General features: G+C 47.0%; 1 long non-coding RNA gene across 2 annotated transcripts in view; it reads right to left on the minus strand.

Moving 5' to 3' along the window:
- LOC103002270 (uncharacterized) overlaps positions 1-19,426 on the minus strand; it is a 38,205-nt gene extending 18,779 nt beyond the window's left edge. Inside the window, exons 1-4 of one of the 2 annotated variants that reach the window (XR_003622518.2) lie at positions 19,184-19,426; positions 16,933-17,043; positions 15,597-15,662; positions 2,912-3,036 (exon numbers count right to left, since the gene is read on the minus strand). This is a non-coding gene — a long non-coding RNA (uncharacterized LOC103002270). Of the gene's footprint in view, positions 1-2,911; positions 3,037-15,596; positions 15,788-16,932; positions 17,044-19,183 lie in introns of both variants that reach the window. The other variant, XR_450229.2, reaches the window with a different exon arrangement.
- Positions 19,427-21,138: the final 1,712 nt, after the last annotated feature.

Consider the following 21,138-nt stretch of genomic DNA (forward strand, 5'->3'; position numbering starts at 1 on the left):
AGCTAAGTAAATCCTTTTTACTTATCTATTTTTTATATGGTAATGTGTATATGTTAATCCCATACTCCTAATTTATCGCTCCTCCCCTTTCCCCTGTGATAACCATAAGTTTGTTTTCTACGTCTGTGAGTCTGTTTCTGTCTTGTAAACAAGGTCATTTACTATATAGCACAGGAAATTATATTCAATATCTTGCGATAACCTATAATGGAAAAGAATCTGAATACCAAATCACTTTACTGTATACCTGAAACTAACACAATATTGTAAATCAACTATACTTCAATAAAATTTTTTTTAAGTGTAGCTACATGTGTATGTGCATCTACACTCTATACACATCACCCCCGTTCACATCTCTTACTGCATTGGGTGGTGGGGAAAATGTGGGATTAGGAGGCTGGAAACCTGGGTTCAAGTTCAGGCTCTGCCCATGTCCCATGGTCTGTGATACCTCGTCCAGCCTCAATTTCCACACCTGTGAGATGAGGATCCGCTCATGTGCACTTGGCGGGGGTTTTTCTTGGGAAGAAGTGAGATGACGTTTGTGGAGGAGCCCACGGGGCACTGGCAGAGATGAAACAAACCCCACAAATATCCATCTCTCTCCATCTGCCCTTGCACGTGTGAAAGTATCTGATACTCATGGGTGTCTACAGCCCCGCTCAGCCTTCCCTGTGAAGGACACACTTGGGATCCCTGACCTGTCTCTGGTTTTGAAATGAGCTCCCAGAAAGTTGACCTGTGCACAAATGTGTGATGTAACTTTGCAAATTAAGTGCGTAATGCTTTTAGGAAAGCGCTGCCCTTTCCTCGCCTGCACCCCACCCCTGGGACCAGGTAATTTGTGGGCACATCTGCTGCAGGTGTTGGGGAATATTCTCAGAGATATTCGTAGATCCTGGCCTGGGGTCTAAAGGTGGAGAAGCTGGCTCCTGGGACACAGGGATGCCTGCAACATCGGTCAGGTAACAGGATCGAGGCAGGAAGGCCTGCGAGCAGGGGTGGGACTGGGCAGGGTGAGTGGGTAGCTCGGCAAGCAGGGAAACCACAAAGAACTGCTCGCAGGGGCAGGAAAAGGAGACAGGTACCCCCAACCCAAACACACACATACACCCCTCTTTATCAGATATCACTTACTGGATGTTACCTGGTCCAGGCAAGCAACTTAACCCCTCTCGGCCTCGGCGATCTCATTTGTATGGGAGGCGTACAGACCTGCTTAGCTCATGGGCCGAGGTTGCTCTGGCTGGTAGCACTTTAATTTACAGAGTGCTTGCTGGGCACCCGGCATTGTGCCAGGTGGTGGAAGGAGAGGGATGGAAGATCAAAGAGAAAAAGAGGAGGCGTAATCGTCACTCTTGCCTGAAAGAACCCATCACTCTTCTTAAAATCTTGCCGTGGCTCCTCATTTTTCTTAGCATAAAATCCAAACCCTGTATCAAGATCCACATAAGACTTTGGGATCCAGCCCTGGGACCTCTCTCAGCCAATATTTTCTAATGTTCCTCTGCTATCCTGAAACAGCATTCAGGGGTGATATAATTTATCTACACACAAGATGTTTTAATCAATATATTAATATATTAACTTTCATATGGGGGGGAAAAGAAGTAATTCGTATCCAAACAAGATGCATTTCAATTGGAAAGTTCTCTGACACGGCTTCACTAATCAACACAAGGACGTGTGTTTGTGTAAAATCATAGTGAATGCCACAACTAGAAACACAGACTTGACAACAACAGGGGTGTTGTTTTGGAGACTCAGATACCAAGAGTGATGTTGCCATGGGTGACATGATTTTCCCAACATGGCAAACACCGCTTGGTAATATTCCAAACAAAACACAGAGCAATCATCCCTTAATTTATATAGTAGCTCCATTCCTAGAAAATTCGATATATATAATTAACACTGTGCTAAAATTACTTTCTGTTTATATGAATTAGAGAGTTATGTCCAGGCTCAGATCATTAGAAATTGGCTTTTCACCTACATGAATATCTACTGGGACATCCTAAAATCTGCAGGACCCAGATCAGCCCATCTTTGTGTAGGACTGTTAGATGCACTGATTGAAGTCTTGCACCCTCGGTGCCTACTCACTGCATACATGGCGCCTCCCTCCCGACAAATATCCCAAACAAACTCGAGGCAATATCACCCCCTCTTGGGAACCACGGATCTAGCCCCTGCCTACCTCTCCAGCCCTCGTCTTCTCCTACCCTCCTCCTGTTTACGGTGCTCTCGGCCACACAGCTTCAGCTTTTCTCCTTTCCTCCAACACATCAAAGGGCCTTTGCACATGCTGTTCTCTCCACCAGGAATGCTCTTGCCCAGCTGTTCACATGGCAACCTTCTTCTCCTCCGTGCCTCTGCTCACGTAACACTTTCAGGAGAGCGGCTTTCCCTAGCCACCTGATCTACAGGAGCACACATTCCCAGCCCAGCTAGTCTAAGTTATGCCACCCTGTTCTTGCCCCTCAGGACACACATCATGCCTAGACTTTTTTCTAGGTTGTCTTCCCCACCAGGGTCAGCACACTTTTCTGAAAGAGCCAGAGAGCAAATATTTCAGGCTTTGCCAGCCGTTATGGTCTCAGTCACAACTACTCAACTCTGCCCTGTATCACTCAAAGGCAGTCACACACAATATGTAAACAAATGGGCGTGGCTGTGCACCAATAAAACTTTATTTACAAAACAGGCAGAGGCTAGATTTGGCCCTTGGGCAGTAGTTGGCCAGTCCCTGCACTGGACTATCAGCTCCTTGTTGTCTGGTTTAGTCTTGAATTCTTTTTGTCTCACACAGTGTGGTCCATATGGTAAGAATGGAATGAATGTATGTTGAAGAAATGAGTTTGTCCAGCTGGAATGAGGAACAACAGAAAACACAAGAAAGACCTACCTCTTCTTAGCGCTGATGGAAGCATTTCCACGTTGGCTGCACACCCAGCACCGTTAAGAGTCCTGAGAAGGGAGGGCAGGAGAATTCAGGGAGGGCTTCCTGGAGGAAGTGGCCCTGAACAGCAGCTGAAAGAAAGATGGGATTTCATCGGTAGTCATGGCACTCACTTGTTCAGTCATCAATTCATTCCCTCGCTCAGGGACATTTGTTGAGTGTCCTATCAGCTGCTGACAACACAAAGTTGAGAACACGCAGTGCTCCCCGGGCAGGAGACTTTGATCCTGTTGTCAGGACAGTCTGGGGATTCCAAGGATGCTGTGGACCAGTCACACTTCTGGGTGCCTCATGCACAGGCGAGACCAGGGTCACATCTGAGCATGGCTCAGTAGTGCCCCAAATGGACCTTCATCCCACTGACCATCCACGTCATCCAACCCCACTGTGCCGTGCTTGTGAAATCAGTGCACCTGTCCTCAGCATGGCCCCGAACCCTCACCCTCCCATCCAACCCAGTCTCAGGGCCCCGGCCCTCTGCCCTCCCTCACCCTAATGACAGCCCGCTCCCAGAGCCTCCATCACACAGCTGCATAATGATATGCTCTTCCCAGGAAGGGATGCCGCACTTGCGGGTCTTCAGACAGAGGCCTGGGGGGATTCTGAGCAGTGGTGCCCCTGGGCCATCAGAGCTCCATCCCCCAGGCAGTTTTAAGTAACTGGGCGGGACATTTCAGCAGCTTGATGGGTACATTGAGACCTTGAGTGACAATTCTTTGATCTTTTAAAAAATTATTTGAAATTCTTTTTTAAAAAGAGTCAAGGTTATTCCCTGCTCTCCCCTCTTGGTTGCCTTCCCTCCAAAGCTCAAGGCCTCGCACCTCCTGCAAACCTCATCTGCTTTTCTTTCTCTCTTTGTTTTGGCTTCCCAGACATTCAGAGCCAAATATGTAGTAGCCCAAAGCATCTGAACCCTAGTGCTGGATGTGTTGCATAGTAAATCCTCCCTTGAACGGATTTTGCTGTCTTATTTCCCCTCAGCTTAGATTTCTGCTCGATTTTTGAAGTGGTAATGACTGCATGTCTGTAGGCCAACTCAAATCCTTCCAGGGATGAGCCAGGTACCCTTTGTGTACAAATAATCATAATTTCAGAATGTTCTCCCTATCTCCCCTCCCCCTGCAACGCTGAACCCATTTTATTAATATTGAGCTTAATTATTTTGAAGTTTAGATTAATTTAAACAACTCAATTTATTATAAGCATTTCAAAAATATTACATTTTCTACCTGCTAATGAGGGGTAAAAATAGATAAATGAGTTTCTCAACACAGTGTTGATACTATGCCATAAAAACAAACAAGGAAACATTCCCTGCAGGAACTCTATACCGTGACCCTCTTCTGGTCTTAATCTCAGCTCTGTACCCTTGGGTGACCCTGATTTACTGTGCCATGTAGGGCAGCCCCATAGCATTCCTGCAGGGGACGCCCCAGGGAGAGTTGGGGACCACAGCCCAGAAGCTACAAAGGGTCACAAAAAAAAATCTCCAAGTGGAGCGACTAAGAGCCCAGCTTTGAGACAGAAGGACCCCTCACTCATTCCTCTGTTTGTTGGCCCATTCAATAAAGCAAGTACCTTTTGGGTTCGGGCTCCTTGCTGAGCACTGAGGAAACAGGTAAAAAGATGGAAAGTTCGTGCCCCCCCGGACCTACCCTCAGAGTGGGGTGAGACCACAATAAACAAGGGAGCTACCAAGTAAACAAGGTCATCCCAAATGGTGTTCATGTAACAGTGAGCTGAGGGTGGGGAGAGGTGGACACATTAAGAAAGGTCTCTCTGAGGAGGTGACATCTGAGCCACCACGAGGAGGGCACTGAAAGCAAGTCAAAGAAAACAACAGCAAAGGTCCAGAGCAGTAAATCGTGGACGTGGAAGGTGCAGAAGTGTAGAGGCCAGTGAGGCTTCCTGCCTCCACCTAGGTTTTAGGAGAGGCGACCCTCTGGATGCCTGGAAAACTGTCCAGCATCCCCACAAATGTGCCGAGGGGGACAAGACAATGTCACTCCCTTCACAAGAGAGGAGAAGAAGAGGACAAAACATTGATCCCAACAAGTGGGAGAATAACACAAAGAACAAACAAAGTGGGGGGGGGGGTAAAAGAAGCTGGGGATCCTCTTCTTCTAGAATGAACCAGTGGCTCTCTTGCAAGTGGGCACTGCTGGATGTGAGACGAGACCCAGGGGGTTGTCTGTCATCCCCTGCAATTCCAAGGGTCTGGAGACCCCAGGCCTCCCTGCCAGGACCAAGTCTGATGGTTCTGTGTCATTACAGTGGCATTCAGAGGACCATGATGCTGTGTTGAGCATCACTGATGATCTTTTATTAGCTGACAAACTAAAGCACTTTCCTCTCTGCACCTGTCTTGAGATAATGCTATTCTGGGCCCACCTTGAAGAGAGAAGAATCCCCTCGATAAACAGCAAGGGTTTCTTGCCCCCCAACAAGTGGGCAACACTCTCAAACCCTTCAGAAAATAGTCACCCATGCCCAGCAATCTCGGGGCCTGCTGGCGACATCTAAACACCAGGATCACGCAGCAAGAAGCGGGGAAGGCACAAAACTACCTCGCCACCTTTTTAATGAGCAAAATCCTCTGGCTGCTGTCAGGGCCCTCAGAGACCAGCTATTAATGAGCGCTTAGAAGAGATTGTGCCTGTTTTATACGTGTACGGTGGCCTGGGAGAGACACTTCAACTTCCATTTTACATCCGCTGCCATGTTCCAGTGTCTCCTCAAGGGCAGGAAAACATTTGGCAAATTTTGTCTTTAAAGAGACACGTTCAAAGAGAGCGTTCCCTCCCCTCAGCCACATTCTATATGTGAGCACTTTTCAATTTTCAAAGTATATATTTAGATTATGCATATGAAAATCTGAGCGGCGCCGGTAGGCAGCAGGCCCTCAGCTGCACACTCAGCTCTTCCTGCTTCTTGGGGCTTCGGGGAGAGGGGCTTCTGGTTTCGTCCTCGGACTCAGTGGCTTCCCTCACTGAGCCGGGGATGGGTGCCAGGGATGCGGACTGCCTATGTTTTGTTCCTATTTACAGACCCTGGTCCTAGATGGCAGATGATGTGGGTTATAACTTGATGGGCTGAGATGTGGGAATGGGGGCTGGATCAGAGTGTGAGCCAGGTGGAGCCCTGGCAGGAGGCGTGACTGGCAGAGCCCACGTGGGGGGGGCAGGTGATGGGGCTGGATCCCTGCGGTAACTGTGCAGGGTCTTTCCAAGATGAGAGGAGGGTCTTGAGGAGAAAGAAGGAGGACGTGGAGATAAGAAAGGACTTCAGAGGACAGCAGATGCTTGGAGGTGTCGATGACAACCCTGTTGTCACAAGGAGCCATCGTCTGCAATGGGGAGTGAGCATGAAGGCTGGCAATGCACCAGGTGGCCTCGTGGTACGACGGAAAGCACAGCTTCCAGCTCTTGCACTGACCAGCTGTCCTAGTCAGCTCAGACTACTATAACAGAAGTACAGACTGAGGGTTTAAACAACACACTTAGTTCTCACAGTCCTGGAGCCTAGAAGATCAGGGTGCTGGGACAGTCAGTGTCCAGTGAGAGCTCTTTTCCTGGCTTGCAGATGGCCACCTTCTCACTGTGTCCTCACCTGTCAGAGAGAGAGCTCTGCAATCTTCATCCCCTTATAAGGGCACTAATCCCATTATGGGGCTCCACCCTCATGACCTCATCTAAACCTAATTACCTCCCAAAGGTCCACCTCCTAATACCATCACATTGGGGGTTAGGGTTACAACATATGAATTAGAGAGTGTGGGGTGGGAAGGGGGGGAGACACACATTCAGTCCATAGCACCAGCTGTGTGATCTTGGGCAAGTTGCTTAGCCTCTCTGAGCCTCTACTTTTCATCAGTAAAATGGGATCATAATCCCTCCCCCTGTTGTGAGGATAACATGACCTGCCACATGTACAGTGCCTGGGACATGGGTGGAGCTGGCTCCGTGGTGTCTGTGTTTGTTTCTACAGCCCAGTAATCATCTGAATCCTCCAGAACAGGAAACCCATCCTCCAGTCAACCTAGAAGGCCTGCAGAATAAATGTGTCACAAACAGGAGAAATAAAACGTATCCATATTTTGAAAGGGGACCATGAGGGATGAAAGTCGTTGACAGTGTGAATTACTATTGATTTCATCATCGCTGCCATCCCCGGAACAAACAGCCCCAGAAAGCACAGTGGTTCCAATCCTAGGCCTGTGGCATCCCAGGGCATTTCCAATTATCTCCAAGTACGTTACAAAACTCGGACCAAAGCTAACTTGAGTTTTCTCTAATTCAAAAAGTCACCATTCTCAGTCATCAGCACTTTGGCAAGTAGGAGAGGTGGCACGGAATCGTGCCACGGCAGAGTCTGCCTGCTGCTTCTCCCATTACTCCTCACTCACGAGCCTCTATATTCTTGAGGTAGCCATATGCCCAGTTGAAGATTCTGCTGCCCAGCCTCTCTCACATCTAGGTATGGCCACGTGACTAAGACTGGCCATTGAAACAAGAGAAACTCATAGGGAAGGACTTGAGGGAAGGTTCTTTGAACGGGAGAAAAGATGACAGGAGAAAGACCCCTTTGCTTTACCCTCTTCCTTCCTTCTTGCTGCCTGGAATGTGGACACAATGACTGGAGTTGCAGCAGGCATCTTGAAAAACTGAGGATGGAAGCCAAGTATTGGGAATGGCAGAGCAGGAAGAGAGACATAGCCTGGGCCCCAGATGATCATGAAGCCACCACACCAGCCTACCCAGGACATCTTGTACATCAGAGGGGAAACCTTTATGCCTTTAAGGCACTGTTACTGGAGTTTTCTGTTGGCTGCAGCTGGACCTAATCCTAACATATATATTGAGTTACTAGAGTCTGATGACTGTGCAAAAGGGAAGCTCTGGGTACCAGGCTCCCAACCCATTCTTGGCAGGAAACGGGGGGGAGGGAGCAGAAGCGGGCAGAACATCACGGTGCCGGATTAGCATCCAACGGCGTCTTCTTGCTAGTGCCCACTGGTCGTGGCTAGCGCTAGGCCCCAGCTGAGTGATCCATCCCTCCCTGTTTTACCTTCTAGAGAACTCCAGCCTAAGCCCAAATCCAATGTGGGGGCAGGTGCTGCCACAGGAAGAGGATATAAGTCAAAATAAACCCTGATTCAAGTCCTACCTTTGAACCTTAACAGCCGTGTAACTTTGGGCAAACCACTTAACCCTTGAGCCTCAACTTCCTTCTCTGAAAAATGGGAGTTACAGTAATGCCTACCCCAAAGGGCTCCATGGATAATGTAAATAAAGTACCTGGAATTCAGCCCTTAGGAATGCTGGTTGTGATTATACAGATTAGTTATGAATGGATATTATTATTTTCAGAGAGAGGTCTTGGGGCAATGGCATATCCTTTCTTCATAAAGCCAGGAGCTAGGGAGGCTTTAGCCAATGACATCGCTGTCTTTCTTCCTAGGTGAGGTACAATCAGCTTGAGCGCCACGAAGGTTGATCCTGACCTTCTGAGAACTGGAAAGAGGACAGGACTGGTGGCGGGGGAGACCCAGCTCCTGTTACTGGCTTCACCACTAACTAGCTGTGTGACCTCAGGCTAGTCACCATCTCTTTCTGAGCCTCACCCGTGAAATGAGGATGCCGGACTCCACCTCTGAGACCCCTTCTAGCATAGAAGTGCAGTGACCCCATGAACACAGGGCAGCCTGAGGACCAGGATCAAAACAGTCAGCCCACCTGCTGTACTTCTACCTGTGTTGATTTTGCCCCCAGCTTCCTCAGACCCACCAGTCATTCACAATGTTCTTTCCTATTGAATTCCTATCGTATCAAGGGCCTGATTCTGGACAAAGTGTCATTTCTACAGACCCTGAGACTAGATCTCAGAACTGGAGCAAGGAGAGATTTGAGAGCATCGTTTGCCTCACTTTCTGTAAACTTGATGTAAAAATTCAGATGTGCAAAGCCAATAAACTGGAAGATTGTTGGTTTGTAAAAGAATCATCAAGAAGCGTAAATAATCTTGCTCATCTGTGTCTCACTCACACGATGGGAAGGAAGTTATGCTGAGTCCTCAGCTATCGAGCTTGAGACCCTAACCATGCATTTAACATCCATCATTAATTCAATCCTTTCCATAAGACTTCCACCAGGTAAGCACCCCCATTCTCATATTGCCAACAGGATAGAGGGACGGCGAAGTTACATATTTTGCTTAAGTTAAGGCCACGCAGACAATAAATGGTTGAACCAGGATTAGGATCTCGATCTAATCTAGGTTGTCACCATAGAACCATATTCTTAAGGCCTGAAAGAGAAACAGCACAAAGTGGGATGATGCCAGAAGACAACTGGCTGACTGTGTGACCTTGGGACAGTCAAGGAATCTCTCTCTACCTGCTTTTTCTCATGTATCAAAAGTGGGCGTTGGATAGATCAGAGCCCCATTCTACAGAGTGGTACCTGTTGGTAGATCCCCAAGCTGCCAGGCTGCCCCCACCCGACTCCATACTCAATATATATCAGGGCTGCCAAGGCGAGAGCAGGTAGTCATGGAAGTGATGCCCTGCTTGGGAATCTCCCAATGGACAGAAGGCTGGGGACCTTGACTTCACACATCTTCCCTTCCCTGCCCATCTCCAGAACCCCATGGGTGTCTCCACTGGGTCTTCAAACCCAGGCAGGTCTGCCTACAAACGTGAATGTATAACACTTGGGATCTGTGGGAAGGCCTCTCTAAACGTCCATCCCAAAATGTCCTGCTCTATTTACAGCCTCTCTTCACCCAGTAGTCTCTTTAGGGGATGGGGGCCCCTCAATGGCACTAATGCTTACCTGCATCGGCCATGCAATGTCAAATGATGTAACAATTCCGTGGCATCCTATGAGACTTTTGCAACAGATGGTGTTGCTGTAAAATATTTAACAGGCTGACAATTGACACTCGAACTCTTTTGGATTCTCCAATGAATCTGATGCCCACATGTTGCCAAAAGCATTTATTGTCTCATAATTTGATTTACTTTTTTCCATGCTGCTCCCAGTGCCTGCAAGTAGGGGCAAAATGGCTGATGCCTCCAGATGCCACAGAGGCTAATAAAGCTTGCTGTGCTCCCAGCATGCTCTCTGCTGTCAGCAACCGGCAATTAACTTAATAGGGTTCTTGAAATGGAGTCGATCCGGGAAGTGCGGCACGTGTTGACACTCTCCCGCTGATCCAGGCAGCCTCCCACCATTGACTTGCCGGGTCTGTTTGCTATTTGAATTATTTAGGAGCTTGTTACGTGAATTAAAAAGCAGCACTTTGCAGCATTAAGTCTAATATTTTATGATCTTCAATTGATTAGGTGGGCTTTCAGGATTACATGGAAATGTTAAGATAAAACACGCCTCTGACAGGCGGCTCTCGCCAGTCTGCTTTGCTTTTCAAAAACCTAGATGAAAACCCAAAAGGAGCCTGCTTCCTTTTTCCCCTCCAAGCGAGTCTTCTGGAACCTGTTTGCAGACCATCGAAGGGCTTTTCCACCCTGAGGATACCAGGTGCCCTGGGTTCTCAGGACAAAAAGGAGGCTGGTCCCCCTTTCTCTGCTTTTGTCTCTTTCTTGGAACACAGACACCAGTGATGACATGATGCCCAGAAGGACCACCTCCCAAGCCTGCAAAAGGAAAACCCTGCTGTGGGTTTCCAGCCATTCACTTGGACCAGGATGGGCACCACTGCCGCACCTGCCCTTGGCCAAGGGTGTGTGTAGCCCACGCCCCATGCAGCACCAAGTTTACAGAGTGCCAAGCTCCAGAGGACCTCCCCTGCCACAAGGTCCAATTCACACTTTCCTGCCCTACCAGCTGCCACCACTCTCTCCCGTGGCTGATGACAATAGTTTTCTACAGGGATTTCCCCGTCAGTCCCATTCCAATCCACCCTACACCCTGTAGCCAAGATATCTTTCTAATACCCAGCTCTGGCTATGACACTTCCCTGCTCAAAACCCCTCAATGGCTCCCCATTGCCTCATCAATCTGGCCCCAGGCTCTCTTTCTAGCCTCACCTTCTGTTGTTCCCATATGAACCAGCCAAACTGAGCTATTTATTATTCTCAAAAAACACTCTCTGTTTTCTCAACTCTGAAGCTTTGCTCATGATGGTCACTTAGTTCACTAAACTTCCCTTCTTCACCTATGGAAAGTCTACTAGCCTTTGATAATGAAATGAGTAAATAAAAGTATACAATATAGAGCTTCCTATGTTCCAAGCACTTGACGTATTATTATTTAATCCTCAATAATCCTTTAAGGTCGGTACCTTTATTATCTCCATTTTATACATGGCAAAACGGAGGTTCAGAGAAATTAGGTAACTTCCTCAAAGTCACTCAGCTAGCTGGAATTCAAATCCAGGCAGACCAGGCTCATCTAATTCCACTTCCTTGGTAAAGCCATCCCTGCCTGTACCTGAGTGCCTTCTTTCTCCTCTGAAGTTTGCAGCATCTATCCTTTCCAGGGCACTGACTTATTCAGGTTGCAGGTAGAGATACGCAGCTCTCTTCTCTCCCAGGATGCCAACGCCATGGGACAGTCTGGGTCTCCCTTGTACCACAGCAGGGTGCAGGGTCAGACTTTGCACATAGTAGGTGTTGATTCAGCAGGCTGTCAACCTGACCGCAGGCTGGCTCCCCACCCAAAGTCATGACCCCTGGAAGAGTATTCACCTGGTCCCTACTGCACTTTCCCAGTGGCAGAGGAGGCATTGCAAGGTGCCGAGTGAAGGTGCAAGTTCTAAAGAAAGAGTGACTTGAATTTGAATCTGGGCACAACATTTTTTAACCATGAAACCTTGGGGAAAAGAGACCATTCACCTCACTGAGGCTTGGTTTTTCTCACCTATAAAATGGAAATAATAGTAGTCCCCTCTCCATAAAGAAATTATTAAAATTAAATGAAATATTTCATAAAAAACTCTTATGATACACGGTTCCCAGCATGTGGTAAGGGCTCAGGAAAACATAGCTATTATTACCGTTGGATTGACCCCAGTTGGAGTCTTAAATCCGCCTCCTGCAGCTCTGGGACGCTAGGTCTGGCATCTCTACACCTCTACACACGGGCTACTTAAAACTCACCTCACAGGATTATGGAGAAGTTAAAGAAATAACAGGAGGTCTGGAAAGGAACAGACATTCAGTATCTTAAGATCATTATTATTTTTAATTATAAACTTCACCCAAGCTGAGGATTTTTTTTTTTCCAGAACACCATAAAGATGGCCCCTGATCCCTAAAATCAACAATCCTGTGCAAAAAAAATGACATCTGCTACAACCTGACCCTGCAGCTGGCTCTAAGGAGAAAGGGGATGGATGCAGCCCAGCCTGGCCTCCAGGGGGCGCTCGATTTAATGGGGAAGCCAGCAGGCAAGGAGCCCATCTCATCTGAGGCAGAAGGAGGGCAGGGATGGGGTGGGGGGCGGGCTGAGCCAAGTCTCAGGGGCTCAGCTGAGAGGAGCCGCTGCCTGATCCTGTGACCTGTGACCCATCGGATGTGGTGGACGAGCCATGAGGAGGAAAGCAGGCACTTTGCCAACTGTAGCGGGAAGGAGAGTGTCTGTATGATTAGCAATGCCGTCTCAGGAGACCTCTGCCCAGAGAGGGGAGGCTGACAGTATAATCTCTTAGTAAGGAGTTGTCCTCAAAACCGCTCTGCTATAGGGAGGCCCTGAAGACAGGAAGTTGCTCTCAGGAATTATCTCACCACCATCACTAATAACAACTGCTGGGTCTGGTTCTTTAAGGCAGTAAGGTTCTGAACTTGGGTCACATAGATGAGCTTAAGGAGGATGGGGACCAGGAAGACCCTAAAATACATGCCAAATCTTGTATAAATATATGCAGGTATATATACTAGGTAGAGGTTCTATACTATTCTGTATTTGTCAGGATAGGCTAACTGCTAGCTGCAGTAACAAATAACCCCTAAATCTCAATGGTTTTAATACGTATGTCCCAGTGCAAGCACGCTGATAAGGAGTAGGCAGTGAAGGGCAGGGTTCTGCTGGCCGGGGCTCCACCTTCTTCAACATGTGGGCATCCAAGATCACCCTGAGCCACATTCTGTTGGCAGGTGGAGGAGAAAATGAGCATGAAAGACCTTATAAGAAATTTTAGGGCCCAGGTCTGGAAGTAGAATAGGTTACTCTTGCCTACATTCCATTGGCCAAAACTCAGTCACATGAGGCCTCTACCACAAAGGGTGTTGGTAATTGTAGTCTTCCTGTGATCCCAGGAGGGAAGGAAACTGGTTTGGAGAACACATCTCATAGCCTTGGAAAGGCACTTGTACAGAGGGGGAAAAAAGGGGCAGGGAATGAAGAAGATTGGTAAGTACCATTTGCTTTATGTACATTATTCACTTAATTCTCATTATTAATAATAGGTTTTTAAATTTTATATACATTTTATAGAGAAGAAAACTGGAACTCAGAAGACTCAGAAGACTAAGTCACTTACATAGGATCACACAGTAGTGAGTGTTCTGGCCCAGAATACACCTCAGGTTTGTCTCTTGTCAACATACAGCTTTAAAGGCATCCCATTTTACGACTTTTGCATATTAATGTATTTTGAGTGGGAAGGCAGACGTGAATGGAGAAGATAATTTTGAGCTGGTATTTTTGGGTCAGCTATCATTTATTGACTGCTTACTCTATGACAGATACCATGTATTGAATAATTAACTCCCAGTAACCCTCTGAGCTACATCCAGCTATTATTATCCCAGGTTTATGAATGAGGAAATGGAAGCACAGAGTTATGTTGTTTGCCCAAGATCCCACAGCTAGTAAGTGAGGGAACCGGGACTCCATCCCCAGCACCCAAGCCAGTTCCATAGGCAAACACTCCTTCCCATGCTCGTACTCACTCACTGCAGTTGCCCTTGGCCACCCCATGACTTCAAGGTAAACAGAGAATGCATCTCCTTCAACCTCATGCCCCCATCTTGCAGCTCAGTCTGCCCCTCCCCTTCGGAAGTCATGGTCTGAGGGCGGGCACCTGCCCAAGGGCAGGCTGACATAGCAGTACAGTCACCGGCCACTTGCAAACTGGGAGTCCCATGGCAGAGCCCACCAGCCCGTGTAGGGTGGGCACTGCAAGCCCACGAGCAGCTGACATCCCCTTCATGACCCCATTCAATCCACCTGATGGCTTCATGAAGGTAGATTTTTAACATCTCTGACCACTTTATCATTTAAGCCAAAATAAATTCAGCTACTGGGGCCAGAAGCAGGCCTGGGGTGAACGTGATGGGGAACCAAGGCAGCCTGGTTGGTACTCACACTCCCTTGGCCCTCTGAGGTGCTGCTTCACACAGGGTGAGGTCCTGGGGATGGGGAGACATCTCACCTTAAGCCTCGCACAGAGTCAAGGTGTTGACTTCAAGCTCTTACACAAAAGCAGCGAGCTGGTGGGAGGGTGGGTGGAGGAGTGGGATCGTCCCTCAGGCACTCAACAGAGGTACTGTGTGGGTGGGGGCCCCCAGGACTGAGGAGGGGTGAAGGATGTAAAAGCACCAGGGTCGAGGAAGGGAGACCCTCAGACAAAGCTGCAACGAAAGCTAAAAGTTCAGAACCAGAAGAGAAGAGGGGCAGCCCCGTTGCACCAGGTCTGTGCCAGGACCCTCTGGAGCAGAGATGCCAGGACTGGAGTCAGCAGGGCTTGGTTCAGAGCCCAGCTCCTCCATTCATTAGCCCCACGGTTTCACCGCTCAGTTTCTCTGTCTGTAAAATGGGCACAGTGTCATCTCGCCTCACAAGGCTGCAGGAGGACCCAGGGATGGAGTACATGAAACACCAAGCACCAGGCCTGGTGTGAAGTTCTCCCAGGGGCCTTTGAATATAGTCCTCTTAGAAACAAACAAAGTAACAGACAATTCTCTAATCATTTGCATCATCAAACGAGAGTCCTCCTTTATATCTGTTGGTTTTGTAACTAAAATAATCACCTCTTCATTTTTCATGGGCCTGCATCCTGATCCTTTAGGTCGGTCAGTCGCCTGGCCCCCTCCCCAGGGTGCCCAGCACGGACCAGGCACGCAGAACCAAGTGTTTCTGAGGTCAGAGTTCACACTTCATAGGGCTCTTCCTTGTCCATTCTTTCCATTACTCCCGGAAGCAGCCCTGGGAGGCGGGGAGAGCTGACCTGTGACCACCCCCCCACTTCAAAGACAAGGTCATGGAAACTCCCCAGGGGTTTCCGTCAGCGAGCAGCAGCTCTGCTTCAAGCGCAGGGTGTTTCTGGTGACACCGAAGGGACTCAGCACCCTCTTAACCACCTGAGGACAGCACAGGACACCAGGACTGACAGGCAGAGGCCTGACCCAGGGCAGGGCTACGAGCGTGGGCCCTGGAGAGAGGCTTTGTGGGTGCCGATCCCAGCTCTGCCACCTACTTGCCCTGAGACCTTGGCGCAAACGGCTGGACCTCCCCGCGTCTTATCTATAAAATGGGGATGACATCACTTCCTACCTCCTAGAGTGCTGTGTGTGCTGTGAGATTTAAAGAATTAATAATACAGTGTATATTAAGAACCATTACGTGTCACTACTGATTCCCTGTGCGGAAAACCACATGCACCCACCTACCTTCTGTTTGCTTCTGAGGCTCTGTGCCCTTGGGCGGCCGAGTTTGCATCTTATCCATCTTGGAGACTAAGACAGAGGGGCAATGCAGTGTGGTGGTTAGAAGTGCAGGCTCTGGTGTCAAGTTCATACCCATCACTTCCTGCCTGTGTAAACTTGGCGAGCTCTCTTGTCTGCTCTGAGCCTGTTTCTGCCTGCATAGAAAGGGATAATAATAGAACCTGTTTCATAGAGATGTGAATATTTCATTAAGTGGTGTAACACACGTGAAGCACCTAGAACAGTTCCTGGCACGTGAGAAGTGCTAAACAAGTGTTAGCTATTATTGTATTTATGTTCTGGGCTCCCGTTACTAGGCCTGATCCAATGGTGCTTGATGAGGTCCAGGAAAAGGGAAAGGTGGATATGGCTGAGGTCAAGTAACTTGCTCGAAGTTATCCACTAAGGACAGGCATTGCAAATCCAGGCAAAAGCTAGAGGACACAGACCCCGTGGGCCTCAGAGAGGAGTTGGGATTTCGCTCAAGTACAATGGGAAGTGATCAGATCACACTGAACGTTCGTGGCCAGTTCAATGATTACTGAGCACCTACTGCACCCAGGCAGGCTGCAGTGAGCCTGAGGTCGCGACATGCGCCCCTCTCAGGTGACCCTGCCTTCCTGCCATGCCCCTCGGGGCCTCCCGCAGCGGCTCCCTCCCCACCTGGGCTTCGCAGGTTCTGGGCGAGAACTGGTGCTCTGGCCTCGGTCCCTCGGACCCCGGTGCTCAGAGCCCGGCCACGCCGCGCCGCCCCGCAAACACGGCTCGCAGCCCGGCCTCCCCCACCTCTAGCTGGGCCGTGCCGCCTCCTCCGGAAGCCCTCCGGGGCGTCTCGGGGAGGCCAGGGTGGCCAAGTTAAGCCACGATCCGAGCGCGGGGACCACCAGCCCCCCGGGGAACCTTTTCTGCCCTCAACTCGGCAGCGCGTGTCCAGCGCCATAAGTCCCTGGTGACCACGGTGACCACGCGGTGGGCACCCGGCCGGTGGGGCGCACACGCTGACCCCTGTGGGCACCTGGGCTCCGGACGAGCCCCGAGCCCCACGACCCCCGCGCCGTGACACTGAACGTTCCATCCCCGAACCTCGGCGACCCGAGGAGTCCCAGTCTCGCGGTGGCGCGGCCTGATTGGCAGGTCCGCCCTTGGCTGGGGTGGGGGCCGAGGAAGGGCTGTGGTGCACAATTGCTGTTTTTACTCCTGCCATCATCAATTCAACTATTGACAGGGAAAGGAGGGTCCGCCGTGGCTTTGTGTCACGCACTCACTGTAATTTACTTGAAAAGAATTAAATCACAATTACCTGCCATTCGTTTTGCATAAAACGAGCCAGAAGGAGGCTGCAATCGCAGAGTGCTTGAAAAGACAACAGCCCCGTTGTTGCCATATTAGAACAATATTTCTCAATCTGAAACTTAAAACATTCGAATTAGCAGCTTTGTTTGACTACGGTGGCCCACAGATAGGCAAGACTGACACCCCACCTCGGACTGCAGACATTACAGTTAACGAGCCTAATTTTCATTCATTTAAGTCTAGACCGATCTTTTAAAATCATTGCATTTATTGTCCTAATGTACCTCCCAAATGTTGGAAGGGAAAACGTAATCTTTTGTCTGTTACCTAGCCCAGTAGGTAAATGATCTAAATGCCATGAAAATCCCTCTTGCTGGGGATAAAATCAGAGCAAACTGTAATTAAGCCACTTGAGATTTGTTTAAATGTCCAAAGAAATCACTGTTTCTCAAATAAAGTTACTTCTGTTCTCATTTTCTCTCCTTTCAGATATGGTCGTCAGGTAAATATGACTGATTAGCTTTTAAACCAAGGTTTCTAAAGTGTATTTAAAATATTCAATTCTGCAAAATTACATCAGTGTGAACCGGTGTGTTCAGCAAATATGAAGCCGGGCTAAGTTTTTAACAACTTCTGTAAAAGTAAACTGCTGCTTTCAGTGAGCTGTAGTTTTCATTAACATTAATTGGTTTTCAGCAACAAAATGTAACTGTTCAATCAAGCTTGAATATTAAAAAGAACCCAGTTACTAATTGTGAGAACTCTTGAACAACCAGGAAAAGCTGCAAATTCAAAAATACAATTGGTAACCTTGGGAACTGGGTTCAGGGAAAGTGAACAGAAATAGAGGTGATCTATTTCATATCCATAAATCTATAAATAAGGTTGAAAATGGAGAAGATGAAGGAATAGAAAGGTAGAACTTTTGAAATCTGAGTGGTAAAAAAGCAAGCTGAAATGCAGATTTAGTGTCAGGAATAATTAAACTGTGAAGTAAGAAAACCCTGTAACCTAGGAAAGCAAGTCAGAGAAAGAACAAAAATACATTTGCTATTGTTAACAGTGGACTTTCCTAATTTTAAAAAGTGCGATTTTATCTTTGAAATGTTATTAGTATTTTAAGAGGTTTTTTGTTTTTGTTTTTGTTTTTTTATGGATGGTTTTTTCCTTTAAGGAAAAAAAAATATTTTATTGTCTGCTTCTTTTTATTTTTTAAAGTGAGTATGAAAATTATCATGTTTAATTTTATATTTAGTGACTTTAAAATCTTTTAAAGTAATTTTTCCTTTATTCTTTTAGGAGAGAATAAATGTTTGGCTTCAGCAGAAAACAAATTACATGTGGAATAAACCCAAGACTCAACTCTATTTTCATGACTGGGTTTTTGAACAATAATCCATAGAGGTGGGGAGAAAGGGATTCATCAGGCAAATGAAACAAAGTCCCTGATCTATATGCCTATTCTGATATCACCTCCTGGAATATCGGCAACATTTTAAGTTCCAGCCTAAGCCACGAATTCCTTCAGAACAAATCAAATGTCTTTAAAGAATATTTCTGTTTGAAAAGGAATTAAGCTCTCCTGAAAGAATTTTAAAGGTTGTGATATTCACAGTCTGATAAAGCAGCACCTTTAATGAAATTCTAATTAGCAATTTCATGCACTTTGCTATTAGTCATATCAGATTAATGCACATTTTCACAGCCTTCCTTTAATTAAGTGCACTTATTCCAAGTTTCAAACACTTTCCTTATAAGATGAAAACTGTGCTGAAATGTTATTTAGTAAACAGAGAAAGTGTGAAAGTGTAAGTGTGTGTGTGTACAGGGGCGGACATTTTTAAGTGTCTACAATTTTTTTTCACATTTTGAGTTGGTGAACTCAGGTTTTCATGCCTTCTGGCATTCTTAGTGTTTCTTTGATGTTTCCGGGGGACCAATTCAAATCTTTAGCCCGCCCAAGTGCACATCATGTGTACTTTGCCTAAAACACATTTTCTGTATGTGTATATATGTTGGAAGATTTTTTGTTTAAAACATTTTTTCTTCATGTTTGTGTGTGTGTGTGTATGTGTGAGAGAGAGAGAGAGGGAGAGAGAGGGAGAGAAACTATGTAATATACAATATTTAGTTTTTAAAATCTCCTCTGAAAAGCAAGGAACAAGCATTTGCCCATATAATATCCTCATCCCCATCACCTTTCACAGGCACCTCCTTTCCTTTGAACACAGCAATAAGATTTCATTCGACCTACTAACTTTCATTCTGAAGCCCCAGCAAGGAGCAGGCAGCTTCGTGGTGAGCCGGATCCAGGGGGCACCGGATGTCTTCCTTCATTTCAGACTCCACTTCTCCACTGCAAGAGCCCAGCCGTCCAGCCAGTCATTTCCAGGGAAAGCGAGACCTGCCCTAGTGACTCACACCCTACAGACCCCAGATTCCCCAGATCATCCCTCCCTCCCAGCCTGCTGGAGGGTTGCTCCAATTCAGGGAGATCCTATTGTCTGGGAATCAACCTGATCTTATCTGTAGTCTTTTGTCAAGAGGAAATTTTTGTTGCCTGTTTTGCTCAGAGGTTGAAACTTGTAATATATTAACTAATTGCTTGCATCTCTAACACATGTTCTCTTGTTGGTGTCATTCATGTATACTGTAACATTTTTGACATTTTTAGATTGTCTCTTGGGACTCCTGGGCCTCTTAGCAGTTCCCTACATGAAGAGTGTTTGCCTAATGATTACTGACTGACATCTCAATAACAAGCAACGTAGGACTTGGGCGCATCTATTGAAGAGTTCTGGGGTGTGTGCGTGTGTGTGCGTGTGTTTTAATTCATGGTCTACTTTGTCAAGTCATGTGTGAGCCATAATTTAAGCTAATAATTACCAGACATGAATTCAATGAAACGTTGGTGTCTACACTTAAAAAAAAAAAAAAAAAAGTCCTGAATTTTAATGCATTCAGAAAATGTTTGCCTAGGGCCAGGCTGGGTCCAACACGCATATGGAAGCACTTTAAAAGTGATAAATGATTTGGAATCTACCCTGTCTACTGGTGTGCTTCTCAGGAAAGAAAATTAGGGCTAACAGGTGTTAGATAGGGAATGCTGGGGCATTTTAATAGAATTGTCAAAATGTTGGTACCAGATGTTGACATTAATGCACACAACTCGGAACGTAATGCCGGGCCGCCATTTAAATGATTATTTGTTTAAATTTCAAGTCGCCAGCAGGAAATCCTTACTTTGTTCAGCACCTTTCTCTACACACCATCCCCCTGCTCTTTCCCCTACGATTTGCATCAAAGTGTCCGTGGCTGTTCAGCTCACATACGCATGCTTTAAATAATCCACGCCTGTCAAATTTCATTTTTTCTTTTCAGATCACACTCATCACATCCTCATCCTCGCCAGCCTTGAAGTCCGCCTCAGTGTATTCGTATATGAGAAAAAAATGATTTAAATACTGCCAGTTATAGGATAATTAATCTTTGAACTACTCAGTAACTTCAAATGTATATACCAAGTAATCTGCATGAACTTGTAATTACTATGTATTTATACGATATTTTCCATGTAATCACCAAGTCGTTACATGGTTATGTGAGCCTTGTAAATTATGGTGATAGCAGAAAACTAATCTCGCCCACACCACTGCAAAAAGCCCAGGCGGGAGCCGCAGGTCTCCACCGCAGCCAATTAATCGAAGGATCCAGAAAGAGTCTATCCTTTAAAGGGAACTAGAACTTTTACCTGCAATAGAGTCCCAACTTTAAGAAATATCAGGGGATCGAGAGACTGGTGAGGTAGGCAGGGAGCAGCCTTCCTCATTCAGCTTTCATACAAAGACTGATTGGTTTGGGCAGTTTATTGCTGCTGGAGTTGAAAGGCAATTGGATAAAAAAAATCTCTAGGCAAAGTCCACCATCAGTTCTGCAGGCTGCATTGTGCTGTGACATGGGGAAGGTCCTAAAATAAATTCCAATGTGAGTTTCAAGAACCAACCCTGAGGCAGATTTGGTTTGTCATCTTTTTGAACCCAATTAAAGCAGAAGCAAAACCTTTAGTTTTTCCGAACTGGGGCATCTTGTCCCAACTCTCCAAAAGTACCTTCCTTCACAAATAAACTCCGGGTATGTGTGTGTGTGTGTGTGTGTGTGTGTGTGTGTGCCCGCGCACATGAGCACTCGTATGCACACACACGTGTGAGCAAGT

The sequence above is a fragment of the Balaenoptera acutorostrata genome, chromosome 16 (assembly GCF_949987535.1).
Source record: "Balaenoptera acutorostrata chromosome 16, mBalAcu1.1, whole genome shotgun sequence".
NCBI classification, from domain to species: domain Eukaryota; kingdom Metazoa; phylum Chordata; class Mammalia; order Artiodactyla; family Balaenopteridae; genus Balaenoptera; species Balaenoptera acutorostrata.